This window comes from Alligator mississippiensis, chromosome 1 (genome assembly GCF_030867095.1).
Source record: "Alligator mississippiensis isolate rAllMis1 chromosome 1, rAllMis1, whole genome shotgun sequence".
Lineage (NCBI taxonomy): Eukaryota > Metazoa > Chordata > Crocodylia > Alligatoridae > Alligator > Alligator mississippiensis.
This window is the reverse complement of record NC_081824.1, coordinates 205,563,592-205,582,400: the sequence shown is the minus strand read 5'-3', so window position 1 is coordinate 205,582,400 and position 18,809 is coordinate 205,563,592. Positions and strand designations below refer to the sequence as shown.

Here is an 18,809-nt window from a genome sequence, read left to right as displayed (position 1 = left end):
AGAACCTTGCAAGAGTTAATCCTAACATTAATTTTCGGTCCCAACTGTACTCTAAGAGTCCCTGTCTGGTCCAATCCTCACTACAGCCTGGGATGTCCTGTATTTTCATACTCTAACCCTTACCCACAGAGCACAACATTGCATAATCCTCAGCGTAGCCTACAGAGCCCTTCTGGCCCCATCCTAATTTCAGCCTTTGGCACTCTGCCCACTTTACTGTATCTGCCTGAATCATTCCTCAGGTCAGGGAGCCCAATTTATATAAACTAATATAAAGAACCCTACTGGTTCCAAATTTAATCCTATTTTTTGGATCTTTATACCCTGTAATCCTAATGCTATTCTGGAGTGCTTTACCACTCTGAACTACAGTCCTAGTCTGGGGAACCATACTAGCACAATCCTGTTCTTTAGCATGGGAGTTGTACTTTGCAAGCCTAATGATAGGTGGGAGAACTTCATGTGCCTTGAACAGAGAGTCCTAGCCTATGGAATGCTACATACTCTCATCCTCACCCTGACTAAGGAGCACTACCTCCCTCAAACTGTAACTCTAGGTCTATATCTTGTAATTCTAATCTCAGACACAGGAACCTCACTTTCCACAGCTCTATCTATGTGTGTATACAGGTACACTCTCTAACCCAGCTATAGCTTGTGTCTCATTATACCAACTCAAAGACAGTTACAGCCCTACAGGCCCCATCTCTATATGCCTCAGGGGTTGCATACAATTTCTGGCCTGTATTTAATCTTAATTTGGAAAGTCCTACCACCTTGTATCATAAACGTAGCATTGGGTGCCCTATCTGTACCAATCCTAGCTCTAAGCTAGGAAGTCATGTCTGTTCCAACTGTTACAATAGACTTGGGAGACCTTGCAGCCCAAATCTGGACTGTGTAGGCCCATCTAGCCCTAATCCAAATGCTAGCTCGTTTCTAGCTAATTCTAATACTAGGATTAGAAAATGGGGCAGTCTGGTTCTCGGGCTCTTGCCACACACAGGCATTACATTTCTACTGAGAGAATCACTGGTCTCAAGGTATAAATTGCCAGTGTGCAGACATTCATTCACTTTTGCCCAGAGGAAACATTTCTCATTCCCTAGAAAGATCTTACTATTTGACACCTTTAAGATCTCCCCTGCAAGAGAGTTTCTCTTGATAGAATGAGCACCTATACACTTGACTCCTCCATGATCAGAGTAGCTGAACAGAGGTTTTCCCTGTTCTTTTGTCAGACTGGGGGGACTGATCTGGGAGGAGTAGGCAGAGGGGCATTTCTGAACTGATCACAGACTTGTTGAGCTGCTGCTGCCCCTGCACCTCTCCCTGAGCCTTCCTGAGACCAGGATACCCCAGTCTGGAGAGGGTGTGGGGAGCACTGCTTTACTGCTCCATCCCTTCCCAAAATCCTCCCCTCAATCTTTACATAGACATGCAAATGTTAAAGAGGAGCCTGACACATACAGCTGAGGTTGGGGGAGCTCCTCTAGGTATTAAGAGAACTTCAAAAAGTGACTGGTTGTTTAGCCAGGGCACCCAGTTGCACAATTTTTTTTAAAGGTCTGGGGCATTGAGAGCCCGACATCAGAGAAAGGCTCCCTGGTGTCAGGCTCCTGGTATCCCAACCCTTTAAAAAGATACTTCAGTCTGGGGAACAGGGAATTGTTCTGCTGCTTCTCCACCTCCCAGAAACAGGGAAGGAAGGGGAGGAGCAGCTCCCTGTGGCTCCTTACCTGTTCCCCAAGTGACTGTCAGCCCCAGTCCCTTTATTTTCAAAATGATATAAATTTAAGAATTAAGGATGACAGCATATAGACAGATAGGCTGACATGAATATTAAACAAGAAATCTGAACACTAGATATTTAAAACTAATTTTTAGAGACATATTGATAAATATGTAAATGGACAACATGGTGTAATGGACTGTAGTGTTGAATGTCGTGGACTGTAATGTTGTAACATGAACTACAGCTCCCACAAACCAGGATAAAGAAGCCTCCAGGGGACTGGAGGAGTGAACTATAACATGCAGTACAATTCCCAAAAGGCTATAGGGGACAGGAGGAAGCAGAAAAGCAGCAACAGAGTGCAGGATTCCACAGATGAGAGAGATGCATGGCCAGAGACTCAGAAGGAGCAGCAGTGCTAAGACTGTGAGTTGCAGCAGTGGGGCTTAGATGTAGGAGTCCTGGAAGACAGCAATTAAACTTGTTTGGGACCAGAGGCTAGTTGGGAGTCCTGACTGAATTGTGGGATGGACTCCTAGAAGTGTATATAGCACAATATTAGTGTTCCCTACATGTTACCTGTTTTTGAGTGACTTCATCATAGTGTCACTGTTTATGACCTGTTACCTGAATCCTAAGTGTATGTACCTTAATGTTAATGTTTGTTTACCTGTGCTTGTCCCTTTCTTTCTAGCCCATCGCTTGTGACCCTAATCCCCAGCATCTCTTGTATAAAAGTGAGAACTTCCCTTGCTGGCTCCCTGTGTCAATTCCTAGGGTTGTGGGTTTTGACGCAAGTACTTATAAGTCACCTGCATAGATGTAGACAGTGAGATTTTCTTGGATTTATCTTTTTTTTTAGATTAATAAAACTCTTTTGGCCTAGAAACCTACCTGTCTGAAGTACAAAACAAATCAAAAAGAGGTCATTACTAGTCTGAGATTCACTCAAATGAGATCTGAAATCCTTATGGGTGGATGACGTCAGATCTCTTACAGACAGGACATGTTCTTGTGGGAAGAATGAGATTTGTTTAAATCATTATTTGTGGTCTTGCTCATTCTTTGAAGAAATAAGAGAAAAATGTATCTCTTCATTGATAGGAACTTTTAAATACTGGACTAATGAGGAAAAAAACAATTCGGCTCCTCTCGAATAATTTATAATGTGCCGTATATTCCTGAGTTGAATTAGGATTATTTGCAAAGAATAAGGTAAAAAAATCAAATAAAATTATATATTTTTTATTCTACTACTGTATAATGTTTCAGTGTATCTGTTTTCTGTAACATCATATATTATACTATTTTAATTTTAGTATAGTATGTAATCATATTGTATGCTTTTACCAATAACCATCATTTATATAATTTTATTATTATATTATATGTAATTATATTGCTGATTTTACTGTATTGCTTTAGTGAGCACTGTAAATACACTGCTGTAAGTACACTATCTGTACTTAAATAGGTACATTGTCTGGAGTGGGCAAAAATCCAATCAGCGGTTGGATCTGCCTCTAAGATTTCATCACTGCTGGTATAATCTGAGAAAGAAACAACAACAAGTTCTGAGAGTTATTGCATCCCTACTATCAGGGTCAGGCTACTACCATCTAAGTGAAGAGTAGGTAGTTCTCACTACTCATGATAGACGGTGTATATTTTGCTTCGTGTCAATCAAAGACTAAGCTCTAGACACAATTTCTCTTGCTTAAAAGCTCCCATCTGGACTTGAATTCAGATCTTACAGCAGTACCTGAACATTAGATCTTTTCTGGGAGCTGTTGCTTATCCTCTTCTTAAATTTAGAAGGAAAAGGAACTTTAGCTTATGAAGAAAACACACAAATAAACTGCCTTGCAATCTCTGACCCCTCTTTGTTGTCCATGGAATACTGTAACGGTCTCTCACTGGCAGGTTACTGCTGATTATTTTATTAATCCATTCTTTGTTTTTATATCTTTGACTATTAGTTCTTCACATTCTCATTTAGATTCTATTATCTGCAAACATCTCTTTAATTTTATTAGAATTAATTGGACTAAAATTGTATTTTTAAAGGATAATTTTTGGCCTGAGTAAACTATTGTATCTTATCTTTTAAGTACACTCTAGGAGGTTCTCTTCCTGCTTTTTTCCTTTCTTTTTAGGTTCTGGCATATGCAGACTATATCTTCTGTGATGCTAATAAAATAGACATTAGGAGTCTCCATGAGTCCATGGATTTAATTTCCAAACTTTTTCCCTTCAGGCAATTTCCAAATTCTGTATATAAAGACAGCCATTCTTGAAGGTTAATATTTCAATTTTACCTCCAGGTATGATTTTCCTGAATGAATGACAAGCTAAATGGTCCCACCCCATTTTCTAAGACAGCTTTCTCTAGATAAGACAGGACTGAAACCATTAAAAAGTCTTGTCTAAACACAAAAGTTGCACCAATTTAATATTTTTTCAAAAGCAATTTAACTAATTACAACCTTCTTGAGTACCTTGACACCTTTTCAATCTTGACACCTTTCCAATCAGATTAAGAATGTCCATACATAAGGGTTATATCACTGATTTTGTTAATTCAGTGGAACTTGTGCATATTTAAGTCTTTACATTCATTGACAATAAAATTTACTAGAGCAAAAGAGTTCTCATATTGTTTCTAGCTAAGGTTCTCCTCAACTTTTCTTAGGTGCCAAATTACCTTCACAAAAGGTCATTTGGTCACTAAAACAGTTTTTGAAAATGTGGATCATTACCTATCGCAATGCATATACTCCAATCTTTCAAAGCTCCAAAGTACAGAAATTTAGGGCAACTGTATGGAGGAGGAGAAAGTTGCATATCAAATCTTAGTCCTTGCAATCAGGAAGCCCAGTCAGCTACCTCCATAGGGGCAGGTAACCTAACTTACCAGGGCAATGTTTCTTGGAACTGCCCTGTAGATGGCCTCCATTTTGTTGCCATCCTGAATTAGTGAGAGACTTATTTCAGTCTAATAATACAAGGCACACTGTTCATTTGTAGTTCCTAGATTTTCTAAGCTGAATGCTCCCTAGTCCTTTTCCCCAATATGGGAAACCAGAATCATGAATAAGTATCGTCACAAATCCTGTTACGTTTTGGAGGTTTATGGGATTTCATGGATGTTTTCTTGTGGTTTGTCGTATTGCTGCGCCATGTGTGGTCTCATTGGAAAGCCAATTCTAGGCTGTATCTAGTTATGTTACTATTATCACTGTGTATATTATGTTATGCTGTTTGTCTATGTACATCTTTATAATTTGTTATATGGTTCAGCCAGGGAACCAAGGCACACATACTTAAAGACAAGTACATCCCCCTGGCTCAGACACAGACAGAAGTTGGGTCCCAAGGTATTGTCTGCTTGCAATGGGGAATTCAGCTTCTTTACAGAAAAGATATCTGGCCACCAGGCCAGAGGTATGCTGGGTAGCCATTGAGGCCAGAAACCTATGGAAGATTCCTATTACTCATCAGCATTAGAGTAATGCTAATGGTAATGCTGATGAGGGGGGCTGGCCTTGGAGGCTTTTTAGTGTCTATCTAAGACAGAACGAGTGTCCTTGAATCCCAGCAGTTTCAAGATGCCCAGCAAGACAGGGCTGGTAGATTCAGTATAAAGGTTGATCTCTAAGAACTCTGGCATGGAAGGCTAGGGGTAGCCGGATGAGAGGGTAAAGCAATTGTGCTTGTTTTGCTGTTCTGTCTTCAAATCTACGGTGTCTGTTTTGCTGATTGTGTCCTTACATGCCGCCTATGGAATGAGTGATTTTCTGAGTGAGTGGTATTTCAAGTTACCCTTTCCATGGAAAGAAGGACCTATAATTTCTTCTCAACCCAAAAATGGAGTGCCACCTGAGGCTGGAAGAGAATCCCTCACTGCAGGTTCAGGGGTTGGTATAAGGGCAGTAGAGCTGATGTTTGCTGGGTTAAGGAATTATCCCAGGGCAACCTTGGTCTGTTTCTTGGGGCAGTGGCAGCACAGTGGGGGAAAAACGTGGGGCTCTGAGGGGGCTCTAGAAATAGGTTTGTAATAAATATCACACCCCTCCACATGAAGCACTGCACCATTGGCTAGGCATGTAATAGCTTACCTTGGGAATTTTGTGTTTTCCTGTGAAGCTTCATATGTGGTCCTCTGGCAGAAGCAAATTTCCTGACTTGATAGACCCACGATATTGTTGTCTGGTATAACACATTCTATTAAACCAGTGAACAAATTACAGTCATATTTTTTCTTGTTTTCATTTCCTAAGGCACCAGTCCTCTGGCTGAGAGCCACAGAGAACTTGTTCTTCTGTGGTGATGTCTTGTTTTCACTGTTTCAAGGGCTCCTTTGGCTGCAGTTAAAGATGAAGACCACTACAGGTCACCTTACCTACAAAAAAGGTCACTGGACTAGAGTAAGGGATACAGTTATAGGGATGCACAGGCTAGGATGGCAATGGTGAGTCTGGTGATACTTTCAAGGCTAGAGTAACACTTATGTGAAATAGGGCACTTGGATTTAGGGTATTAACAGGTGTTTATTTCTAGCAATCTTTCCACAAGAGCAGGCAATCCAGTGGTTCAGCCTGCACTGATATCTCTCTCCAGCTCCCTGTACCTTCCCCAGACCATCACTATTCTTCAGGGATCCCTAGGAAGCAGTGGTTCCTCCACTCCTCCTGGTCCCCAGGGCTAGTAAAGTGGTAAAGTAAGACTCCTCATGCCTTCCCCAGACTTGGTGAGAGTGGAGGGGGGAGCACAGCGACTGTCAGCAGCTTTCTTAGGCCATTTGTCTGGAGAAGAATATAAATGTTATTTCACCATCCAAACAAGTGGTTGTTTGGAAGATAGGATGGGCTTCTGAAACATACTTTTATAATATCTGATAGGGGTATAGGCTCTAATGTTTATAGTGTAATTTAGAATTCTTAATTGATCTAAAGTTCTCACAATAAGCAACCCTGTTTCAGATCACATGAGCCCTCCATCACAGAATATGGTAGAAATCAAAGCTGCCTGAAAAAGTAACAGAATAAATAATATCATTTTTAAACTATTTTTGAATCAGCCATGGGGGCTGCATCCCATATTTCCCCTCCATACAATAAAATGGACTCTACCTTAGATCAATAGACCTTTAGTGCTGCCAGTACTGCCTGTCTTATTATAAAAGGCTCAAACTCCAACCAAAGCTTGTTCTGCTTTAATGATTACATTTTCAATGTGTTTATTCTGGCACAGATTTTTATTAAAATACATATATTCCAAGATTTTTAAATGAGGAGACTACCTCCAATTTCCTTTTCTGTAAAAACTATGCTTGTTTCCTTCTTTCACTCCCAAAAACACTACCTTGGATTTAGCAGTATTGATTTCCAAGCTATTTGAGATGGTGGCTGCACCTACACGAGACGCTGACTGCACAGTTGTTGCTGCACAGTCATTTAATACTTGCATACCCAAGTACGAAATGACTGTGCAGTAACTGGAGTTAGCGTGCAGTAGCACTGCTGAATGGCTTTCTGGTGATGCTGGCTGCTCAGTAGCTCCTTAATACTGCACAGTAGTATTGTGTCATGCTTTGTGCCACACAATGCTACTGTGCAGTAGTAACAAGCTACTGCGCCGTCAGCATCTTGATAGACGTGGCCAATACTGATGAAAAGCACCTAATAACCTTTGGAGGCCTATCTGGGATTGTGACATTATTAGCATTTCACCTGCATAAAATGAGAGAGAGAGAGAACCATTCAATAGCATAGGTGTGTAGAATTAAGTCCCTGTTAGCACATGTTCTAAATAATTCAGAAGTAGACTAAGTAGTGGAGCAGGCAGGCATTCTTGTCATTATCCTGTTTTAGAAAAGTACTAGAGAGGACATCACTGATCTCATAATGCACCCTAGATGCAGTATTTGAGTAGTGAGCAACAATTTATTGTAGGAAAGCTTTATTCACTTATGTCCCTACAAGTTTCTTCCCTAATTTTAATTGGCCAATGGAGTCAAAAGCTCCCTTTAGATCTATGAAGGTTACATATAAAAATGTTGTCTTTTTACATATTTATGCTTTTAGATTTTTTTTTACATGTTTGGATGCCAAACAGTGCAACACAAAACAGTGGTCCGTACAAGAATAGCCTTTTCTTGAACCAGCCTGCTCTTCTTCCAGAACGTTATTTTCAGAAATTGTTTGTACATGAGAGTTTCCCATGTATTGGCAGGAATGTACATAAGACTAATAGGACGATATGCTGCAAGATCTCTTTTATCATCATATTTTAAAATGGGGACTATTATGTTTTCAATCCAATGCTTAGGGTAAATACCTTCTAAAATAGTTGTATTAAATATTTTCTCAACACTGAGCAATACCAGCTGATGACTTCTTTGAAAATTTCTGAGAAAATAATCATGGCCAGGGGCATTTCCATTCATGGTTTTTTTTTTTTTTTTTTTTTACATAACTTGTTTCTTCAGGAATATGCATATCGGGAACTATGTTAAAATTGTTTGTCCTTTGTCATTTTGACTATAATCTGCCAAAAACATCCATTTTCTATTTTCCCTGATTTTACGAGTTCCTCTCTCATTTGAGTCTGTTTCTTTTTACTGTTTTTTTTTAACAGTCTTAATCTTCATCTGTTGGATTTTAATCTTTATCTGTTGGAAACTCGCACAGTCATTTTTGGACTTTTATTCATCCAAGGCTTCTATTAAAGTCCATAGCTTTAGAGGAGTCTTCATCAAACCATGGTTTATGCCATCGGCAAATATTCCCTAGAAAGTTGCTCTCTTTTGTGAGATAATTTTTCATCTGTTGCACATCAGCTTCATATTGAGGAATGAGTTTTTGAGGTTGTTTTTTTAAAGAATTTGAGGTGAGTGGTGTGAGAGAGTATCTTTGAATACAGCAACACATTTCTCTCCTAACTCATCATTCCATTAAATTTTCTTATTAAGAACTTCTAATCTAAGGGTTAGTTGTATAGTAAATGGGGAAGTCTCCTCATAAAATTCTAATGAACTTTTTAGAGAGAGGGGGAAGTGATCACTCTCTGCATGTGGCAGGATTTCAGGTGATTTATGCTTATGGCACATATGGTTCTGTTGGTATATTGTCTCTCATACTTGCTCTTTTAGTTGTAACAATGGTGAATGCCAAAGGTTTATCCTTTCCAGTCCACCTATTAAGCATTCTAAGATTTTATTTTGTGATAATTTCAACAAGCATCACCCTTAATGCCTTATCTGATATATTGTGGGGGCAGGGTGTGGGTGTGTGGCATTTGTGGGGTGTGAGGGAGGTTGTGGAGATGTGGGGACCCCCCCTGACACTTTCCCCATGGTGCAGCATCAGGCAGGGATGCTCAGGCACTTGTGCCCAGTGGTGCACAGCTCCAGCCAGCACTACACATCACAGTGAGGGGTGCAGCCCCTTCCAGGCCATCTCTATCGCTGACACTCCCCACCACACATGGGCAGCCCCTGCACTAATGTGGCATAGAAAAGAAGCCCTGCACGCTGGAACCGGCTGCCTTCCCTGCCCCCTGCTGCAAAGGGCCAGAAGTGGGAAAGGAAGTCAGCTCCAGCATTGGGGTTTCCCTCCCATGCCACGTGAATGTGGGGGCTGTGCATGCATGGCAGGGAGTGCCAGCAATAGAGATGGCTTGGTGGGGGCAGCACCCCTCACTGCCATGTGCAGGACACCAGTGCCTGCCCCAGGCATGAGCACCCTGAGTGCCCCTGCCTTCTGCTGTAAGAGTAAACAAGCTTGTATTATGCATTAGACTGAGATAACAAGGGAAGTAGCATTCAACTGTATCTTAAAAACACTTCCCTGAGAAAACAAACAAGTTAAATTAAAAAAAATGCATAGAGAATTATTTAAACTAAGTGCAATCTTCTGAAATTGAAATTCCCCATGTGGTATTTATGCTTATTTATTTGGGATGCAGTGGATATAGCTCCTTGGTTAATGCTGTGTTTGTTTTTTTCACTTGTATTAGGAATCCAGCCATGTTGTTATAGATGAAGAATATAAATCTCCGCCTAATCTGAAGCATTTATTCTTTTAACAAAGAAATGAACTGTCTGAGAAATTCAAAGTTATTCTTTTTATTACTTTGAGTAAAAAATGACAAAATCGCTCTCTGAAGAAATTTTATATCTAATGTCAGCTTATTTTTGTTGTATGTGCAAACTCTTCAGTTTTTCTCTCTAGCTAAAGGCACTATAATCTTGTGCAGTGGTTACTGTTATCAGGTTAGCGGGGCACCGCCTGTTCCCCTGGTTCTCGCCTGCCACGACTTGAATATTATGAGGGGAGGAAAGAGATTGATGAGATGTTAATTGGTACCTGCAGAATGACCACTCCTGACCTGTTATGTTATTCTAGGTATTTTATTTCTTTTTCTTATCTTTTCTCTTACAGTGGCCCAGATTGGAGGCGGCAGCCTGTTTGAGCTGCTCCCTGGATCACCGTTGGGTTCAAGAAGGGATCTCCGGCTGTGAAATCTTCAAGGTAAGTGCCGGCCAGTCTCTCACGTGGTTAATTGCCTTGTTAGTAGTCTGCACATCTGGCAGCTTTTGTTCTGCACCGGCTACTTGAGTAGAGGACGTCCCCAGCTGTTTCCATTAGTACAGGGTAATTACTCACAATCCTGGCTCAGTCGCTTTTGGGTCACAAGAGGGGGAGGGGAATAAGGAGTTTCCCCGCCCGTGTCTCTGCTTATTGCCACTAATTGCCTCATTAGCGGCAAGCACTCTCTATGTTCCTCATTCTTCATGGGTGCACAACCCTGGGAGGAACCTCTAGCTACTTCCCCTCATGACCAGTTTCTTTGTTTCCAGTTTCCCCAGTCTCACTGGGCTTCAGACTTGGCCCCTTTTCCTCACTAAGGATTCTGATCCCTTTTACTTGAAAGTCCCAGTGGATCTGCCACCTGGCGTCTCTGCTTCTCCCCACTCTCCCCAGCACTGCTTGAGTTTACCGGCAGTATAATCTCCCTTGCAGTTGCCCTGCTGCTTCCCTCGGATCTGCCACGTGGCGTCTCTGTTCTCCTTCTCTCTCTCACACTTGCTGATACCATAGGATTCCCGGGAGGGTAATCCCCTCTGCCCCATGTCTGTCGTGTACCATAGGGCTTCATTCCTTCCCAGGGTCCGTCCAGGTCTCTGGTAAGTCCTCCTGTTCTCTCCAGAACTTTGTCACTCCTCACCTCTTCTTCTGGTGCCCAAAGGCTTTTTCTTCCGGACTTCCCCTTTCTTTTATTCCTGGAGGTGGTCTCCCATTGGCCGACTTTGCAGGGATTCTTCCCCCAGCTGTCTGGGATTTTTCCCAAGTAACAGAGCTCCTAACAGGGATGCTGTTACAGTTACATTAGAAGAAAATAGGTTGTAGCTAAGGCAAATTTACTGAGAACTATCCAATTCTTATAAATGCTCTAGTGTCAAGCTGAGTTCAGATATTGTCTGTCTGCACAAAAAGGTGTTTTGGGGGCAGCAGGAAGGGGAATTTTAAGTAGGTTTGGTGCACAGGAAGTTTTTCAAAATAAATGGTGTGGGGTTTAGAATAATTTACATTGTAGTAGCATACAACAGCATAAGTCTATTGGTCAATATAGCTCTAAAACTTTGTCATAAATGTCTTGTTTAGATTCTTGTTTAATATTCATGTTAACATTTTGAACATTAAAAAAGGAGAATTTCAAGGAAAAAACTATATAAAGATGAAGTGAATGTTAATGTTCTAACACACATTAGAAATTTGAGCTAAAGAAACTAAAAGAATTATTCCCCCAAACAAGCAAAAGTCTGGGAAACCCAAAGGTTGACATATAAATGTGTCAATACATGGGATCATATGGTTACTGTACCCATACTGAAACTATGAAGGAAAAACATAGAACCCCCTGTAACAGGCTTCAGTTTGACAGCGTGATTCAATTAGCCAGCCTGCAACAAGCCCCTCATGTAAGGGGCCTCAGCTGGCAGGCAATCTTCAGTAACGAGGGGAAGTTGACTGAATATAAAAGGACAGGAAGAAGAAGGCGGGGGAGGACCAAGAATGGGAGATGTCTGCATGGAGTGGGAGGACTCTGCAAAGCAAAGGAAGACTACAGGGTGAGGGCTAACCTCATCATACTGGGAGTGTTTATTTTGGAATGTCTTATGTTTTCAAGGGAGCCCTGTGGTGTAGATTAACCCAGGGTATAGGCTAATACATGTTAAGGGTGTGTTCATTTGGATTGTTTTTGATTTTGGCTGAGCTGTGGGAAGCAGAAGAACCCAGGGTATTACAGCCTGAGTTTTTGAGCCCCCAGAAAGACTACATAGCTGGGAAAAGATTAAAGGATTTAAGGACTGATTTGAGCTGGGCTAACTGGCTACTTGCCACACTCTTTCTGAGCCCAGAGAAAGACTGTGTTGGTCGGACCAGATTAAAGGGCTCAAGGACTGATCTGAGCCAAGGTAGTTGGCCACCCACTACACCCCACCCCACCCTGTTTTATAAAAAAATAAAGTTTAGTCACATCTGGGCCACAAATATTAATATGTACTAATTATAATGATATGATTATTGCATAGTTCACAAAACTGTAAGATTGGATGGGATCTCAAAGGTGATCTGGTCCGATCCACTGCATAAATGTAAGACATACCATTCCTAGCCAATCCCAGATAAAATAAATGCCTAGATAGTCCCTTCCTGAATTTCCAGTGAACTAAATTTCACAATTTATCTAGGCAGCTTATTCCATTGTCATACTGTTCTAGCAGTTAGGAATATTTTTGTCTGAGGTTTAATCTAGACCTGCTTTATCTAGACCTGCTTTGCTGTGGTTAAAATGCCTAACTTTGATTTGGCCTCTATCACAAGGGAAAACAACTGTTTTTCCTTTTCTTTACAGCAGCCTTTCAAATATTTGAAAATTGCTATCATGTCCCTCTTCCATATCCTTTTCTCCAAATGAAACACTTAATTTCCTGAACCTTTTCTTACACAGCTTGCATTCTAAGTCCTTTTTCATCTTCATTATTCACCTTTTGAATCCTCTCAAGTTTCATTACATCCTTCTTTAAAATGGAAAACATTGAATTGCTCAGAGTGTTTCATCTGAGGCTGGGCAGAATAAGAGCATAAGAAGTGCCATACTGGGTCAGATTAGCAGTTCATCTAGCCCAGTATCCTATCTCTGACAGTGGCAGGAGTGGATGTTATAGAGGGAAAGCACTGAATATATCTAGTGACCTATCTGCCATTCAGTACCCTTCCTGGAATCCACCATAATTCATTTAGAGAGGCCAGAGGAAACATCTCCAACCATTCTGTTCAGTAGCCATTAATAGGTCTATCATGCATGAATTTATTCATCCATGCATTTAAATCTGGCTATGCTACCTGTCTTCACTACCTCTTGTGGCAGTCAGTTCCACAAATTAAGTATGTGTTGCATAAAGATGTATTTTCTCTTGTTAGTTTTAAACCTGTCAGCTACTAATTTCAGTGGGTGTCCTTTAGTTCTAGTATTCTGGGACTTGGTGAACAGCAGTTCCCTGTTCACTAGGTCCACACCCTTCGTGATTGTATAGACCTCTATATATTTTCCCCTTGGCCTTCTCCTTTCCAACTCAAGAGCCCTAGCCTTTTTAGTTTCCTAGTATGGCAACTGCTTCAAGTCCCTGATCATTTTACTTACCCTCTCTGTACCATTTCCAATTCTACTACATTCGTTTTGAGATGTGGGGACCAGAACTGCACACAGTATTCAATATGTGGGCACAACATAGCTTTGTATAATGACATAATAATGTTCAGTTTTATTTTCAATTCTCTTCATAATGATGTCCAACATTTTATTGGCTTTTTTGTCACTGCTGCATACTGAGCTGATGTTTTTAAAGAACTATCTATGATGTCTTCAAGGTCTCTTTTATGAGTTGTAACAGCTAGGTCAGAACCCAGCATTCTATGTGTATAGTTGAGGTCATTTTACCCCAGGTGCATTACTTTGCACTTGTTGACATAGAAGTTCACCTGCCTTTTTTTTGCCCACTGACTTAGCTTGGTGAGATCTTTCTGCAGGTCTTTTTCATCAATTTCAGCCTTAACTACCCAAAAGAATTTGGTATCATTTGCAAACTTGGAGATTTCACTGTGCACCCCCATTTCCAGGTCACTGATGAAAATGTTGAACAAAACTGAGCCCAGCACAGATCCTTGCAGGACCCCTCTCTGGATGTCCTTCCATCCTGAACAGTGACCATTTAGCCCTACCTTTTGCTTCCCTATCTTTTAACCAGCTCTCAATCCACAGAAGAACCTTTCCTCTAATCCTGTGAAAACACAGTTTTTTAAAAAAAGCCTTTGGTGAGGGGACCTCATCAAATGGTTTTTAAAAGTCCAAATACATTATGTCAACTGGATTCTCTTTGTCCATGTCCTTGTTGACACCCTCAAAGAATTCCAGCAGATTGGTGAGGCAGGATTTCCCATTACAAAAAGCCACGTTGACTCTACCCCAGCAGACCAGATTTATGCATGTGACTGCCGATTTTATTCTCCATTATAGAGACTAACATCTTGCCAGGGATAGAAGTGAAATTCACTCATTTGTTGTTGCCAGGATCACTTCTGGAGCCTTTTTTGAAGATGGATATTATGTTGGCAACCCTTCGGTCCTCTAGCATAGGGGCCATTTGTAATGACAGGTTACATACTATTGCCAGCAGTGCTGCAATTTCACCTTTGAGTTCCTTCAGTGCTGGTGACTTATTGATTTGTTATGAGATGTCCTCTGTTGTCTCTTTCAATGTGGTCCAGCTGTTTCGACATGTCTACTAGAAAGGTTTGATCTGGCATCAGAATTTCCCCAGTATCTTCTGCAGTAAACACTGATGCAAATAATCTGTTTAGCTTCTCTATGGCCTTATCATTCTCAAAGGCACTTCTTATACCTTGGTCATATAATGGCTTCCTACTTCTCTAGCTGGCTTCCTGCTTTTGATATATTTAAAAAACAAAGTTTTAATGATAAATGTTAGCATCTTTTGCTAGACTCTTCAAATGCTTTTTGGGCCTGCCTTATTTTGTTTTTATACTTAACCTGGGGCATACCTTCTGTTTTTTGAAAGATGTTGAAAGATGCCTTTTTGCTTTGAATGGCCCCCTTAAGTGGCCATTCTTAAGTGGACTTTCTACTCACAGGGATTCTGTGGTGGTTTTCCTTTATGTAAGATTTTTATGCTGTTACTTTCTATACTATCCTTAACATACAGTCCCCAGTCCTCCACGTACATGTCCTACTTTTGTTCCTATGTAGTTGGTAACTAGTTGGAATAGTATCCCATTGATTATTGTCCTTCCACCAAGTCTGAGATGCCTATTTTGTCGAAGCTACTATTTAAAACAAGGCATTCTAGTTCACCCATCTTATTTTTTTTTAAGCTTCTGGCATTTGTGTAGAAACACTTACACATTTTGTCCTTGGTCAGTTGTCTGTTACTACTCACTGTTTGTTTGACTGTTGGATAGTATTGCCTCCCATGTTTTGTGTGCAATACTTTTCTTAATGCAAATGCTAAATTGCATTTACTTTGTGACTGCATCCATTGTTAATTCAAGTTGGGCTTGTGATCCACCACAGCCCCCAGATCCTTCTCAGCAGGGCTACAAACCTAGTCAATTTTCCTTAATCTGCATCTGATTTCCCCCCCCGTAATAATGCCTTTGAATTCCTTTTTTTGCCTGTAGCCAAAAATTCTCAATCTTACCAATGCCCTTTTGAATTCTAATCTAATTCTCCAAAGTATTTACAACCTGTCCCAAGTGTGTGTCATCTGCAAATATGATCAGTGAGTTCTCTGCTTGTTCATCTAAATCATTAATAAAAATCTTAAACATCACCATACCTGAAACAGATTCTTGCTTGAAACCTCTTGCCATTCTAGGATTGATCCATTTTGTATTTATAGGATGAAGTGGGATGGATTTATTTTAAATTAACCATGTATTTTAAAGACATGCTTTTGGTTTCCCTGTATTGTTACAATCTAACTGCATCTGCTTTTATATAGTCCAGTATCTATATTTATTGCTCTTCCTTTTATTCTCATTAACATTCTAGGCCAGTGTTATCAAGTCTGAATCCCAGGCACTTTCTAGTTTTGACCTTATTTAACTGCCTTGGTTCATTTCCATTTCTTAGCTTCAGGCTTACTTCTCTCTTTTTTGCTCTTCGGATCACGTTACACCCTTTATGAACATATCTCTTTACTTTGTTTTCCTGTTTACTATCATGAGAGACAAAATCTCTATGACTACTGTATAGTTTTCTTATCTAAAAAACTCCATCTGTAATCTGCTCTCTGACATTGATCAGTATGTCTGTAATTACATCTTTCCTTTTTTTCTTTATCCTTTCCACCAGTCAAAATAGTCTCTGCAATCTCTATTCTGTCAACTAAATCTATGAAACAACTGCAGAATGAAATTTTTGCTGATTTGTTTTGCCAAATCCTACCCTGGCACATACCGTTTCTTTAGTTACTCAAATTATATATTGCTACTCATTTTTCCTTATAGCTCCAATTCATCAGATTTGTTACCTGTGTTTGGTTAGCAGAAGTATATGTATTTAATATTTATATTTTTGATTTGCTCCACACTTTGCAGTTTTTGCCAGCAAAGAAGGCAAAGGAAGGAAGGGTTTTCCAGTAGAATTTACAGCTATGAGTTGTGTATAAACAGCCCTTTGTATCTTACATAGGACAAAACATAACTGATATTTAGAACCTTGAAAAAAACAGTTAGCCAGAGAAAATAGCTACAACATTTAATTGCTTTAGTTTAAAATAAATGCTCAAGCTAACTCCATCATTCTTCAGTGTGCCCTATCTATTTCTCATATTAACATTCAAATATGAATGTATCACCCTCTAAATTGCTTTGATTATCCACTTGGCTTTTACTGATTTAAGGAAATTGTGCACCATCATCTGAGATGAAGGCTCCTTCCCTCTCTATTACAGGTATAGAAAAAACCAGAGGAAATGAACATGATCAAGCATATATTGTGAAAATGTAATGTTGCCTATGTAAGACGTGAAATAACTTCTGTTTTTCCATTTTTGCTGTTGACAAGCTGGCTTATTATACTTTGATCACATACTTTACTGGTGATGGTTCTCATTAATTTTAAAAGGCATATGTCAAAAAAAAAAATCTCATATTAGCAGCTTTTAGCTTTTTTCCCCTTAACAAAAGAATTCAATTACTTTTTTTTTAGCTTTCCCCAAGTTCTGACTACCTCATCAAAACAGAATTCTAAACAGCTCTGGTTAATCAACATGTGACAATGTTCTAGATACAACTTCAGGATGATAATGGCCGATTGAACTGAAGTTAATTTCCACTTGGCTTTTACCTTCTAATTATTTAACAGCTCAGCAACAAAAACCTTTACCAACAATATGCCTGCAGGGCTCTTGGTTGACAGTACATAGCTCAGTTGAGTTTAGCTACTCCTAAAGAAATGCTACCACTCGAGAGGTTGAAATATTTGAAAGTTCAGAGCTTCTCTTATGGATGAAATGGAAAAATATCAATTAGAATACAAATGTACTAATTAATACATTGAAAAAAATAAAACTCTAATAAGCATATAATTAAGTCAACAGCAGTCTTGCTGATGTGCAAAAGAAAATATAGTCTGAATTCTGCCTTTGTGAAAGGGATATGCATAGTCTGTTGGACAAAAAAGTGGCTTCTGAGCTACTGCAGCCAGCAAAAAGGAAGTTAAAACCTTATGTTCCTGTCACTCTCCTGAGATGGTGATAATATTTCTCATCCATTTCATGGCACAATGCCATATCTATGTGCAAAAACTGACCTCATCTGTATACATACAAGCCTGTACCTCTCCCTTATGTGTATACATTTCTGTTTATTTGCTGTGAACTACTAAATGTTTGCATTCCTGCTAATAATTGTCCAGAGACAATACCTGCTAATTCTGATACATAGGTTTTAAGTAGTTTCTAATGCATTGTGACCAGACTTAATCAAGAAACTGTCTTTGAAAGCTTTTGTGGATCTAAATAGAGTTAACCAGCTCAGATACTTGTATTTACAATAGACTATAAGAGCCATCTTCCATGTTGTATCTCCTGTCAGAGTCTCAATCTGCCAATCCTGCTGAATGCCTACCACTTCAATCCCAGAACATGTCTATAGCTACAGATCAATGTAGTCATCAACCAGTTATACCTGAAAGCTGATGATGTCATTGGTGATTGTCCAGGGTGCCCCATCGAGGCCAGCATGAATAATTATATTAGCAAATGTTCAAGGGGCCTCAGGTGCTAAACAAGACCTTACTGACAAATCATTTCCTGACTTAAAGTACCAATAAAAGATATCAGATTTACCCAAAAACTTGTCTGCCTGTGTTTCCTTGAGATACATGGAGAGATTAACAATCCCCTCCTCCCAAAATTTATGATAAACGTGACCATCAAAAGCCTACATGAGCACTGTGGCAGCACTACTTTCAGATCTGATTTCTGTCATCAACACAGCATCTAGACTAATAATGATGACTTTGAAATTCTGATTATAGATACTGATGGCATCTCCACCATGTCTGTTCAGACATGAACACCATCAGATAAACAGTTTAAGTTTGCTAGCCCATGTAATCTTGACCATGACATCTTGACCATGGTTAAGGGTTTACAGGCCAAGCCCTATGAGGAAAGAGACTAAGGGATCTGGACTTCTTCAGCCTCCGCTCAGAGAAGGCTGAGAGGTGATCTTGTGGCCACCTACAAATTCATTAGGGGGATGCAGCAAAGGATTGGAGATGCTCTGTTCACCAGGGCACCTCTTGGGGTAACAAGGAGTAATGGTCTGAAACTGACAGAGAGCGGATTTAGGCTAGACATCAGGAAAAACTTCTTCATGGTGATGGTGGCCAAAATTTGGAATGGACTTCCAAGGGAGGTGGTGCTCTCCCCTACTTTGGGGGTCTTTAAGAGAAGGCTGGATAGTCATCTGGCTGG

The 18,809-nt window shown here is 40.0% G+C and overlaps 1 protein-coding gene across 2 annotated transcripts in view; it reads left to right on the top strand.

Annotated features, from left to right (window-relative positions):
- Positions 1-18,809, top strand: part of LOC109286452 (uncharacterized) — a 167,176-nt gene that overhangs the window by 107,520 nt on the left and 40,847 nt on the right. Inside the window, exons 8-9 of one of the 2 annotated variants that reach the window (XM_059719227.1) lie at positions 10,180-10,269; positions 16,779-18,166. The gene's annotated coding sequence lies outside the window, so the exon portion shown is untranslated. Of the gene's footprint in view, positions 1-10,179; positions 10,270-16,778; positions 18,167-18,809 lie in introns of those variants that run through there. The other variant, XM_059719237.1, reaches the window with a different exon arrangement.